Here is a 13776-nt window from a genome sequence, read left to right as displayed (position 1 = left end):
CGATAGACTGATCACCTATCGATCTTTCTTCCCGTCGCCGAGCGCAATCCCAGACGTACCCCTTTCCCCGCCAGCTTCGAATTGCGGACGGATTAACTGGCTTGGGCCCCGCCAGCTGGAACAACTTGCGTGGTTGTTCAGATGACCAGACCACCTGCGTCATGATTGCAAGCGGCGTGAGTAAAGTTTTTTGCAACCAATAAGTTGTGTCTGCCTCTCCATTCACCAGCCCGCCCTAACGTACGACCAATTTTTAACGCAACTCGAGTCGGCTGTGGCCGTCCGAGACACCAGTCAGCTGATGGGCACTTCAAGGAATACATCAGAGCCCTTCAAACTTCCAGTGAGCTTCTGAGGCCGAGAGCACTGATCAGCTCAGATGCAGCAGTGTGCAGAAGCCCTTCAGACCTCCAGTGAGCTCCCACATCTGGGAGCACAAAACAGCTGACCAGTGCTCCCGGCCATGGGACTGTACTAGAACCCTTCAAAGCGTTGGTGTGCTCCTGCAACTGGAAGAGTTAATCAGCTGACTGGTGATCCGAGCCACAGGACCACCAGGACCCCTCTCGTTACTTAGTGGTGGAGATGGATCCCAGGATTGTGATCCCAGGCTCCCCCTCCACTGGCAATAGAGTACAATTGGGATCTGATCCCTGATCAGATCTGTTCCACTTGTGACATGATAGGAGAGGCAACTGTGGGGATCTTAGATGAGCTCCCGCTGCGCCATTAACGGAATATCTGTCAGCAGCCTAAGTCTTGGACTTGTTTAGCAGGATATTATTTTCAGTAGCTTGATGACAGTGGTCTATCCTGAATCATTGCATTTACAATATCTCCTTATTAGACCTGGTCCAAAAGCATTTTGAGAAAAATTGTGAATCAAAATTTGATATTTTCATTAAATGAATATTTTTGCAGAAAGTTTCTAGATTCCTGGAAAAACTGATTTTATCAGAAACCCCCCAAATAACAAATCCCAAAATAAAAATTAAGTTTGGCTTCTGGCCAAAAATATGGGTGGGGGATTATTTTGTTGAAAAAGGAAAATATTCCCATGGAAATCCCCGTTTTGGTCAGCAGTCATTTTTGCTGAGGGCATCTGCAGCAGATACTTACTCTTTTTTTCATCTATGGACAAGCTATGTAATACTAAGCAGAACCTTTACTGTTTTGTAGATGGTGAGCACAGTGACACATGACGCTACAGGGCAATAGCAATGAGCTAATGAGCTGTAGCTCACTGCTACTGCCCAGTAGCATTACCAGGCATTAACCATGCAGTGATGGTACTGTGCAATAGTAATGAGTTACTGCACAGTAACTCGTTGCTACTGCATTGTAGCATTAGGAAAAAAACTGTGTGGTGACAGTACTGCACAGGAACAGGTTACTCTGAAGTCATTTAGTACTTGCATTAGTACTTGCATAAGCATAAGCAAGTACTAAATGACTGTGCAATAACAACTGCACAGTCCTCTGCACATGTAGACGTGGCCAGAGGTAATTGGATACTCCTAACTTAATTTGCAAAAACAAAGCATTACTTTGTTTTTCTCAAACATCTCCTTTCTGTTGTTAATAATACCATTTCCATTTAGCTGAGCAAACTGTGCCAATAAAAACCCAGATAAAATAGCATCTGCAGGGCCATCCTGCAGAACTTAACCTTAATGACTCATCTGAAATCTAGAAGGTATACTTCTCTGTATCAAAAGGAACAATGTGCTAAGTGATTAAGAGTGCAAAACTTTGAGAATGATGAAGGAAATTACCTCTTTGTTGAGTCTTGAAAGGACACAAGACAAAGTTGTGACAAACACAAGTGGACCAAGAGTTTCTTTTAAGTTCTTCAGCTCGTATAAAAATACTGTACCAAATCTTGTTCAGCTTATTAATACAAAAATTCCACTAAAGCCAATAACAATTTGATGGTATATTGACCAAGAACAGAAACTGAAACATGATACATTCAAAAAAGAGTTTTCACTGGAAGTTGGGTGCCAAACACACGAGTACTTTTGAAAAGCCCAGATTAAAGTACTTTTTTAAGATTCCATCTAAGTAACATAGCATTTGAAATAGCAGAAAATGAGGAGGTGTTTTTGAAATACAGAATAGTGATAAGCCCAAACCAAAATGTTGGACCTGAGTTTCCTGAACAAAGAGGTTGGTTTTCATAACCTAACAATGAATTGAGCCAGCATCTTTGCTCTGAACTGCATAGGAGTTTGAGGTGGTCAAAAACTGAACTAAATCTTACAGCTTGAGCCCTGTGTCTCATTATGAAATAGTGTTTTGATTCAACAGAAATTTTGAATTCCTATGCAATTACACTCGCATGATGCAACAACTTTCCTCTGATATCAGTATTATGGTGAATTTTAAGATATTTCTAAGATAACATAAGGAGGTCCAGTACATGTATATATACACCATTTCTCCAACAGATCCTACCCATACATCACTACAATTCATCACTGTGCTCCATCAACCTGCACTTGTCTAAATCTAGGAACACTTGACTTGAGTCTTGTCTTGGAGGTAAATGCAATGGTATTCCTACATTGCATTTCCTGCAGGCCTTTACACTTCTACTGATTCAGTGTGGGTAAGTGACTTGGTCAGTGTCTCATCCTCAATTATTCTCTGGAAGGAGAATCATTTGTGTTGTGTTGAAGTTATTACATAATTTGTATGTTGTAGAACCTAACGCCCCCTGATCAGGGACTGGGGTGCCACTGCAGTGAATAGAAAAAATGCATGAAATGGAAAGAACCCCTTTTCCAAAGAGCTTACAGTGGACATATATTACAAAGGACAAAAGGGAAACAGGCAGGGCACAAGGTAGATTAGTGTAATTAGCAGTAATCCCAGAACACTAATCAACTATTTTTATGGCATTATAAGCAATTGGCAATGGCCAGACAGTGGGATAAATGCAGAGAGAGTTTTAATACGTTACTCTGGAAGCACCTTCCATTTTAGGGCAGGGCTCAAAGTACAAGAGTACTGAGCGCACCAGACCTTCTCCAAGGGTAGGGTCTGAAGAAGAGGAAAGGCTGTGTGGCAAATGTGAAGGAAATCCCCTTGGATGATGCCAACAGAGTACCCAATCTGCCGGTACCAATTCCTCCAAATACAGAACTTTAGAAGGAATTTTGTATGGCTTGGCTAGAAAGGACACAGGGTAGATCCCCACGTGCAAAGACATATATTTCCAGGGCCACAAAAAGTAGTGGCAAAAATTTTTGCCACTTTGTGCCCCAGGGCATACTTCTGCATGTGCACTCTGGCATGCAGAAAATTGTCCTGGGTGGGGTAGGGGAGACTGAGGCCAGCACCTGTGCTAGCCCCAGCAGCCTTACCTGGGGTCCTGGAGGCCTCCCAGGGCAGCAGTGGTGCTGATCCAGCCACATGGATCCTGGCTGGCAGCCATAGCATGGTTCTGGATATCCAGGCTCCATTTCTGGTGGCGCACACTGCTGCTGCGTGCACTGCACTGCTTCTTGCAGCATTTTTTTTGATCCTGGGACATCCTGGTATCAAATTTTGGCTCCATGCTGCAACAGTGTACTGTTGCATGTTCATTATGTGCAGTTTGCGGCACCACAAACAGGTTTCAGGTGCCACAGACTGCACATCTGCACTCATCTGGATGTGCTCTTATATGTCACTCTTAACTGTAGATCCAAAAGCATGTTACAAACAAGTAAAGTACTATTGTTTCCATTTCATAGCTGGGGACCTGGAAACACAATGACTCCAAATGACTTATCCAAAGCCAAATACATGTCATAAGAAAAGCAGGTAAAAGAACCCACATCTTCTATCGCTTACTCCTTTGCATTATTCAGTAGAATTCACTGCTTCTTTTGCTACCATGGTTTCTTATATTCACATGTATTTTTTCACAAATAATAGGCACCTCTAACCAGTATTTACTCATCCCATGGGAATAATTAGGAAGAAAATGATTGAGTCCTCAGAGCTATGAGCAGGCTATTCTGCCAGCCCAATTCCTGGCACAACTCCTGAATATTGGGATAAGGGAACCGTTTAAATTTTGTTAATTTAGAGGAAAAAACAGTGAAAGACAACTGTAAATCACAGCTTAGCAAAATATGGTTGGAATTTGCAATGATATCAGACATTAGCATGGGGTTTTATTAATACTAGTTCTTTATTGTAGACCTTGTTAGGAAGCTAGTATTAAGAAACGGTTGGCTTTTAGAGCACAGCAGCAAGTTACGTGTGAGAACCAATGCTGCTGGATGGAATATCTTTTTCTGTCAGTTACTGTGCTTGTCTCCCACTTATTGTTTTTATTGTTATTTACCCATGATGCACTGAATTAAGTAGAATATCAAAAGTTTCCCCTAGCCTCCCAAATGTCTCCCTAAATAAAAGTTAAGTTGGGACATCTGGACATTAGGATATCAAGAAAAAGCAGAGAAAACTTGAAAGATTTTGGGTGGCAGTCTATGAAAAACATTCCACTGTTCTTTATCATGTCCCATGGAAATGCCTCCCACAGAGCTGCATGAGAAAAATGAGCACACAACTGATAAACGAACAGCACGCGGCCCACAGATTGGGAACTCATTAATACCAATGCTTTTCTGCTTTACATTATAGCCATGGCCTTTCATTAATATCATTTGCTTAGCTGAGGCAGAACATCTGTTTTATGCAGCATGAAAAGGGCATCAAAGGTTTTTCATTTGCTTAGAATGACAGGAAACAAGTTTTATAATTTATTAATATTTGTTGATTAAATTTTTCTGCCTCAACTGTTTTCTGACAGGAAACTGGGTTTTCAGCTAAAAGAGATTTTTCATGAAAAGAAAATTTTAATTTTCACCTGAAAAAATGAATGTCAAAACCCAAAATCGTTTCTGCCTAGAGCCTAATATATCTTCCCACAGTAGCATCTCAGGGACATTGTAGTTTGAGATCCTCATTCCTTCAGACTCCTTAGTTCCTTAGCATCTCCTCCCTCTTGCATAAAGTAGGTGATGCATCCTGGCCGTTTCCTTGCCTAGAGAAGAAATTTGGGGCTTGCAAATGCAAACTAAAATGCCTACAGAGCATCATCATCCTTTTTCCAGACTGATTTCCAGACATTTATTTTGATATTCAGCCAAGGGCCAATCCAAGTTTGGCATTTTATGCCAATAATTTCAGATTTTCATAGAGAGGGCATTTTCTGACCAGCAGTTAAGAATATCTTAAATTTTCAGTTAGCTAAATACAAACATTTTGACATACTGGAATACTTCATTTTTTAAAATCTTTTTTGTTCATATATTGTCATTGCACTTGAAGCTCTCATTCTTCATCCATAGCCTATGATTGGTGTTCTGCAGTCTCAGTTTTTATTTAAAAAAATAAAATCTGGGAATTTTTCAGGGTTTATCTTCAAAACATAAAAAACGGGATGAAATCATGATAAAAGAAAGAAAAGGAAAAAAATCAGTTTAAATTGGGGAAAAATTGGCGGAGAGAGGGGGAGGAAATAAGGCTGGGACTAGGAAAGGGACAGGGGGAGGGGCGCAGCGCAGCCCACTGGCTGACCCTGGGGCTGCAGTAGGGAGCAAAGTGTGGGGAGCTGTCAGTGGGTGCAGGGCATGGGATGGGGGATGCAGCTCTTGCTGCTATGCACCCCCCCAGGAGGGTTGCAGGCCAGGGCCCCCAGATCAGTGGCAGAAGCACATGGCACCGCACCCTGCCTTTCTTCCCTGGGTACATTTGTGCCCTTCCCTCCTGCTGCAGCAGCCTGCTGCTGGGCTGCCCTGGAATTTGGGGGGAAGGCAGAGTGGCACACAGCTGGATTTGGGTGGGGGGAACCCAACCTCAGCACTGGCACCTCCTGCCCGGCCCATTCCCTGCTTATGCTGGTTAACAGGGATTTGAACTGAAAAATTGGTGTAAATCAGTAAATACTGAATGACTTCAAAGAAAAAACCAGGGAATTTATCAGTGAAAATCGGTTAAAACTGAGACACCCACAACACTGCCTATGATCCAAACTGTCCCACTTTGGTAGGGCAAAGGTGATTTTAAGTCATATTGTCACTCCCAAGGTTCTGATTTAGCTATACAGTAGGGCAACTCCTCAAAATAAATTAGAGCAGCCACAAGGTTACTTTAAAATTAGAGAAGCTGGCATTGGTCATCCAGGAACACCACAGGGCAAAGGATCACCACAGGTTGCACACTTATGCTGGGTTGGGTGGCACAGAAAACACTATGCCACTGTTATTGTTGTTTTCATCATTTTCATTAAACACCATATTTGTTTCCAACGTGGAAATATTTGGAAACACTCTTGAATTTTACAGGAAATTTCCAAGATTTCTATGTTGTGGGGGGAATTTTATGTGTCTGAACAAATGTTTATCTCTGTATATTTAAGCAGCATTCTCAGAAGGAGGGTGTGGTAGAGCCCATCCTGTTTCAACTGAAGTTATTCGCTGTCGACATCATGGTGTGTTGAAACAGACTAGTGCAACTGATTTGGACTGAATCAGTGATCATTGAGCAAGGGCTGGATTTTCAAAGCGGGCTGCAACAGCGGAGGTTTGAAAATCTCATCAGTGCCTAAATGGCAGCAAAGCTCCTTAATGACTCTAGGCCTCATTGGGAGTGCTGAGCAGTTACAAATCAGGTTTAGAATTCCTTGCAAAAGCTTTCCCTAAATATTAAAATAGCACATAAAATTAAAAATAGCAGAAATGTGCCTACATTTCATGCCCAGATACCCAGATCCCCGAACCTTAAATAAGGGAGAAACCAGGTATAGGTGAGACTTAGCTTAAGTACTAAAAGAAAGAATGTGTAAAGAGTAAGTTATTTAAAGATTTTAGAAAGGAGAAGCCTTGCAGCTTATCAGGGGTATGTATTATAGGAACAAAAATGGTAAGACTTCTATGGTTTTCATCTACCAGTTTTCACAGAACAAGATATGTTTTTTCTGAAGCAGAAGAGAAACAACATGACAAAATGCTTTCAGATTTCACCAAAGTAAATATGCAGTCTGAACTGTCAAAAACTGACAGTATAGCAGGCAGACACGCTAGAGTCTTAAAATAAGTTTTTACAGAAATAAGAAAGCCATTAGAGGGTTGCTTTTTAACTTAAAAAAATATTGCAAAGGACATTGAAACCCAATACTGTGTTTGATATTAAAAAGGCAACTTTTTTTCCAATAGTGGTCATGCAAATACATTCTGAGATTATTATAGGTTCCCCATATGTAAAAGAGCTTAAGGGACAGATCCTCAATGGGTCTGAATGGGCACAGCTCCACTGACTTTGATAGAGCTATATAAATTTATGCCAGCTATGGATCCATTCCCATATGCTGATTATCCCTCTGCTTGAGGGATAAAGAATGGCCAACAATGGGCATGCACGTCTACACGTGCAAATTCTGTGGGGTAGGTTTACTCTAAAGTAAATTACTCTAGAGCAGGAGCTTCTCTCATTCCTTGGAGTCTCAGAACAGCAGAGACTTCCTGGGCCTGACAAAGGGTGACTGCGCCCGAAAGCTTGCTAAGAACTTTTTCCCAACTACTCAGTTGGTCTAATAAAAGATATCATATCTACTTAAAGAACCTTACCTTTTGTCATGATTTATGTGTGTGTACTGTATATAGAGATGACTGCAGGCAGGGGGCTTGGATGGGGGCAATGGCAGGCAGTGGTCTGTCAGTGTGGGCAGCTCCCCTTTCTGCAGTCAGTGGGCTGGGCCAGCAGAGCCCGTATGCAGTGCCGGCCCCACGGAAGGGAGCTCCTGCTCCAGGGCTGCATGGAGCCAGGGGAAGCAGTGGGGCTAGGCCCAGGTTGGGGGGCTGGCTGGTGGGGAACCAGGGGTAGGAGCCAGGGCAGGGCCACCTGGCTGCCACTGCACCTCATCCCAGATCTATGGACAGGCCTACTGCTGGGCATCATGCAGCTGCCAGGGGCAGGCAGGGCTGTGGCTGGAGTCAGGGAAGTGGAAGGCGTGGAGATGACTGCCAGGGCCAGGACTGTGTCCAATACCCAGCAGTCCTTCTCCATCACATCCACTGCCCTGGCCACTAGGGCAGTCTGCTGCTCCAGGGCCTCCACATTTCTCTCCTCCAGGGCCAGGAGCCTCTTCCTGAACTCTTGGTATGCCCAGACCCTCACCACCTTTTGGACATCCCTCACCTTCACACCAGTTCCTCGCTTCCTCACAGGCAACATCCTCAACACACCAGGCCTGCAAGTCTGCCAGACACTCCTCAGCCACAGTGACCAGCCAGCCCAGCAGCCAGGTCCAATCCTGTATTCTTCACTTCCAGAGCCAGTGCATACACAGGGCCCCAGCTGAGGCTAGCAGTGACCCTGATGGTGCATCCTGACTACTAACTGGTGCTTCTGCCCTGCATGCAGGTGCAGGTCTTACAGAAAAGCAGAAGGAGCCTTTTTGTGAGAGTTTGCAACAATTCTGAGATAAGATGCTCTGTACCAGGGTGCTGTGTGCTGCCCAGCCTCAGATCAGGGGTTGTGCTTGCACAGGTGCCCAGGGACAATGGTAAGTCAGCCAGGCAGGCCATGGCCTGGCAGCTGCTGGCTGATCCTCCTGTCCCTGCTCACTCTGCAGAGGCAGATGGGCCGCTGGGTGCTGACTACAGGCAGCCTGCCTCCCCCATCCTGTTCCCAGCACCTGATGCCACAGCTCCAGAGCCAGTCTCCTGCCCCTTCTCCTCCTGCAGGACAGCCTTTTTCCTGTGCTTCTGCCAAGAGTGTTCTAGACGCACCACAAGGAACTGTTTGCATGGACTGAGGGGTGTCCGACCAACTATGCCCTGCTGATGATGATCACCATGGTACCCCAGGCACACCTGTCAACCTGGAACAGGACCCTGAGCTTTGATAGTGTGAAGGGCAAACCTTCCCTGCCCTGCAACCTCCACTACTGCCTGGAGGGCTATCTGCAGTTGTGCTACACATCCCTGGCCCCCACAGCCAAGGAGGACATCGCCGCTGGCATTAATGTGTTTCTTGGCATGTGATAGGCCTGGGCACACCTAGTTAAGGGGGAACAGGCTTCCCAATAAAGTTTTTCACAGATTTGTGCCTCCCTGCATGCTGTGGAGGTGGGCTCTGGGAGGGTCAGGGGGAGCATAAGTGGGCCAGGTGGGGATGGGGGGCAGAGGCAGTGGTGGGGAGGGCCCTCCCCCCAGTGTGGGGCTTACCAGGTGGGTTAAACAGGCATGCCTAGCAGCCCAAGTCAGTCCCCACTGGCAGCAAGGACATGCAGTTCTCTGTGGTATCCTGGGCTGCAGGGGTGCGGTGTCTGGCTGCCCAAGCAGGGGCTCCTTTCAGGAATAAGCTGGAGTTGCTGGCAGCCAGCAATACCACAGCCAGCCTGGCCTCCTGGGTGGGGCTGTGTCCCTAGAGCTGATGGGGCAGGTGCTGGCCTGGGATCCTAGAGCTTCTGGAGGAGGCCAGGAGTAGAAACTGTGGTGGGATGAGCTTCTGGTGGGCCAAGGAGCCCTCCCCTGGTGACAGATCACCATGAGTGCCAAGCTGCAGCAGAGGCTCAAACAGGCTGCCCGTGCTGGAGTAGATAGCATGGTTCAGACTAGGGTCCTGGGATGCAAAGATGTTGTCCAGCTGCTGCATAGAGGGCACAGATTTGCAAGGAACCCCTGACCAGTGGTTGTGGTCAGTGACCATGACCCACTCTGCCCACAAGGCTTTGACCTTTATGCAACACTGGCATGCCGACTGGTAATGCACACACTCCCACATGCAGCTTGACAGGACTTCATAAATGGTGCGTTGGAGCACCCACTCCATGCAAATTGGTTCAAGACAGCTTCATCCCACAGTTCTGCATGGTCCATGATCTCCTCCTTGGACCAGTTGTGGCCCCAGGAGGTGGCATTTGATGTTCAGGAGAATGCCAGCATGGCTCCCTTGATGCTTTGTTGAGCATCCACTTGGCAGTCCCAGTGCTGGCAGGCCTGTGCAGGTGTGTGCAGCACCCTAAACAGGGGCGTGGCATGGGACAGGCAGGCACACGGCAGTGGTGTGCCAGGCACCAGCGGCGGGGTCTGGACAGGCTGCTGCAGCTGGCCTGGGGCCAGCTGGAGTGGGACCTGGTGGCCAGAGGCTGGCTGCAGGTGGTGCCAGGACTGGCAGGTGCCTGCAGCACCCTGTGCAGTGCAACTGTGTGCTTGGCAGGCACGCAGTGACACAGTGCCAGGGAGCAGTGCTGGGGTGCAGGCAGGCTAGCCTGGAGCCTCTGCATTCCCACAGGCTTTTAAGGGCCTGGGACTGGAGAAGCTCCTGGCTCCAGGGCCTTGGGCTAAGCTGCAGGTAGGCCCCTGGTAGTGGGGCTGACTGGAACCAAATTTGTTCCCTATCAGCATCTACATGTGCATTACTGAGCAGTAACTAACTAGAAGTCAATTTGCTACTTGTATTTGCAGGCATGAATGACTCATGCCCCCAGCGGCTGGCAGGGCATGGTGGCAGCTGGAGCGTGGAGGCGATGAGCAGGGAGCTTCTGCAGACGCCGCCAGCATTGTCAGTGGCAGGGGGGTGGCGAGCGCCAACTAAGGGTCAGCGACTACCTGCAGCCACCGCCAGCAGCAGCCAGCAGGGATTGTGGACCACCTGCAGATGCCACCAGTGGTGCCAGCGGTGGGTTGGTGAGCAGTGATCACCCGCAGGAGCTGCTGACAGTGTCGGCAGCACCTTTTTGTAGGGGGTGCACTGCCACGCTCAGGGCATCATTCTTCACTTTCATGGTAGCTCGGCACCTTTTGCACAAATGGGTGTATCCAGAAATGCCATTTGTACATGGTGAGTGTTCTTCTGGTGGGTCACACAGAGCAGTAAAGGGAAGAAAATCAGGTGCATGTTCCTTTGTAACATTTTCTAGATTTTTACTTTTTTCCCCCATTCTAAACAGAATTTGAATCTAAAGTAAAAAATGTGTGTCCTACCACATTTTCCTCATTCAAAAACATTTAAAACATATGAAATATTTGTGAGAAGTCAGCAGTTCCCTATATATCTTCTTTGTTGAAACTATTTGTAGTGTTAAGTGCCACCTCCCCAGGTTACTATAATGGAAACACATAGAAATGAACATAATTGGACAGACAAAATGGAGAGGAAGCAAAATTGTGGCAACCACAAGTAAATGCCCAAAGAGATGTTTCTGGGAAGTATGATTCACAGGAGTCAAAAAAATTTGCCCACGCCACTGGCCAACAGAACAAGAAGAGAACAGAAGATAAACAGAACAGGACAACAAAACAGCACCTCTGCAAAATTTCCAGTTCTCTGTCCCAGTTTCCAAATGCCTTTCCTTAATTTTACAGCTGGTTGGCAAGAGCAACGGGTTCTTCAAAAGGACCCTTTGGTACTAAGTCCTTCAGGAAGAGATTTTTTGTTGGCTTCTTTCTCGAACAATAAAATCAATATAATATACAAATAATGACCCGGCCTGCATCCAACCTTAATAACAACATTCTGCCTTTCTATAATTCTCCCTGTAATTTCAACTAGAGCAATCCATCCTTCATTTCCTCCCCTAAACTATGTATATAAATTTTTATGGACTAAAAATTACAGATTTGATCAGATGTATATTGGTTCATCTATACCTTTTCTTACCTTTTTTCCAAGCATTCTTTCTGTGTAATATTTTCTGAATGTGCTTGTTAACCATATAGACAACTAATCCTTTTACAGCCCTGATATTGTCTTGGCCTCAGCATTTTCTACAAGCACTGGGCTCCACAGGATAATTGTATGTTGTATGAAGAATAATATTGCCTTGTTTATTGCTACTGGGGCAGAACATCTGTATTATTTAATCCCAAAGGGTACTTCAGTACAGTGGCAGGTGTGGGGTTCCTCCATAAGACTGAAATGAAATTCCTAGGTACCTCTCAGAGTTAAAGATGTGATATGCATATAAGCAATTAGCTATAGAACATTGTCAAGAAGACCTTTGTCGAGGATCATACCCCTTCTTGTATGTCTCCAACCTGGCACCTGCAAAAGACCTTCTATGAGTTCAAAGGAACCAGGGATCCAGGGCAGAACTGGTATGGATCAGGGTGTTATTTCTTCCCTCCCCCAGGCCTCCCTCCAAAAGCTCAGAATAATGCCTACTCAAAACTTCATACAACCTGACACTCCAGTATGGTTTTTTTCCCAGCAAACCAAAGTTTTCTTGTTTGTGTCCCCACCAGAAACATCAATGTTTTCCTTCCCTTAATTTGCTGTAGGACATGTTGGATGACTCAAAAATGTGGATGTTTGCTTCACTGAAGGGTACTATTTAAACTCTTAACACAAAGTATGCCTTCACTGCATAATTTACCTGGGACCTTACCTGGCTTTTAGTCCAAGCCCCCTCCCATTGACAAAGAAAAATCTCTGACTCAGATTTAGAGGTGGTTTTAGACCAGGCTCACTTGAGGTTGTGTTAAAGTCAACATGTTGCCTTCACTCAGTCAGGAACTCATGCATTTTGGACTGAGGATACAGGCAAAATCACTTGGCTGCTCATACTCTTGCTGTGTCTTCCCACAATTCCCTTCCAAGGACAGACATGTTTTCCAGAAATTGCTATAATTTTCTGTGAATGAATCCTAAAGTGTTTCTGCACAAAGACTAAGGGCACCTTTACATGTGCTCTGGGGGGTGGGAAGGGGCAGCGCTCTAATTAGAGCAGCGCTACAGCTTCTCGTGTGTCAGTGTCCCCACACTTCAAAATGGTGGTGGGGGCATTTGAACAAAATTGCATTCGACGATCTTTAGTTCAAGTGTCCCCACTGCCATTCTGAAGCATGGGAATGCTGATACATGAGATGCAGGAGGCTGCTAGAGCGTGGTAATTCCCACACTCCAGCAGGCTCAGTTAATCAAGTCTGCTCCAACATGCTGTAATTACAGTACATCAGAACAGCCTCCATGCTCATGCACTGACACCTTAAGAGAATATGCTTTCAGACATGCATAGAGAATGCAAAAGCAGAAAAGAGTAGCACAGGTGAGGTGTTACTGTGAGGAAGCCCAAGCTCAGACTAAACAAAGGGTGAGCTCCAATATAATCCTTAAAACAGTGGTTTTTAACCTGTTTTCATTTGCAGACCCCTAAAAAATTTTGAATGGGGGTGAGCATGGGGGACTGGTGCCTCTTGAGCCTGGGGGGGCACATGTCCTTCCTGACACCAGTCAGAGACTGGAGGGGTCCCCGGGGGGGGAGGGGGGGGGGGGGGGGGGGGGGGGGGTTCCCTTGGTGGCTGATTGTGCTGACCCGGGGGGGAGAGTACCCCCCTGTGGATGATCTAACTCACCAAAAAGTGACCGCGCCACTTTCAGAAGTCCTACAGCCACTTCTGGAAGCTGCGCAGCCACTTTTGCTGGTGGCCCTGCTCCCTGGCTGACACTCACAGGGGGGGCACTGGTGCTTCCGCCTGCCCCCCTGCTCATTGCTTAAACAGGGAGCGCGGCCTGACAGGGGGTGCACCAGCACTCTCGGGGTGCACATGCACCCCCGTGCACCTCCTACGTGTCGCCACTGGGGGTGAGGACCTCTTTGGAAATCTATTGTGTATATAGCACACATACTTCCTCTCTCTCTCTCTTTCACAAACACATATATACACACGCACATGCACATGCCTGTTCCGGTTTGTAGACTAATATCACCAAGTGAATGGTGGGGCCGTGAGGCTGCAGCGTCACTGGGTCCCATGTGAAGCAGTGGCAGTG

The sequence above is a fragment of the Alligator sinensis genome, unplaced genomic scaffold, assembly GCF_000455745.1.
Source record: "Alligator sinensis unplaced genomic scaffold, ASM45574v1 scaffold233_2, whole genome shotgun sequence".
In the NCBI taxonomy this organism is placed as follows: domain Eukaryota; kingdom Metazoa; phylum Chordata; order Crocodylia; family Alligatoridae; genus Alligator; species Alligator sinensis.
The sequence above is the reverse complement of the archived record's forward strand: the minus strand, read 5'-3'. Positions refer to the sequence as shown.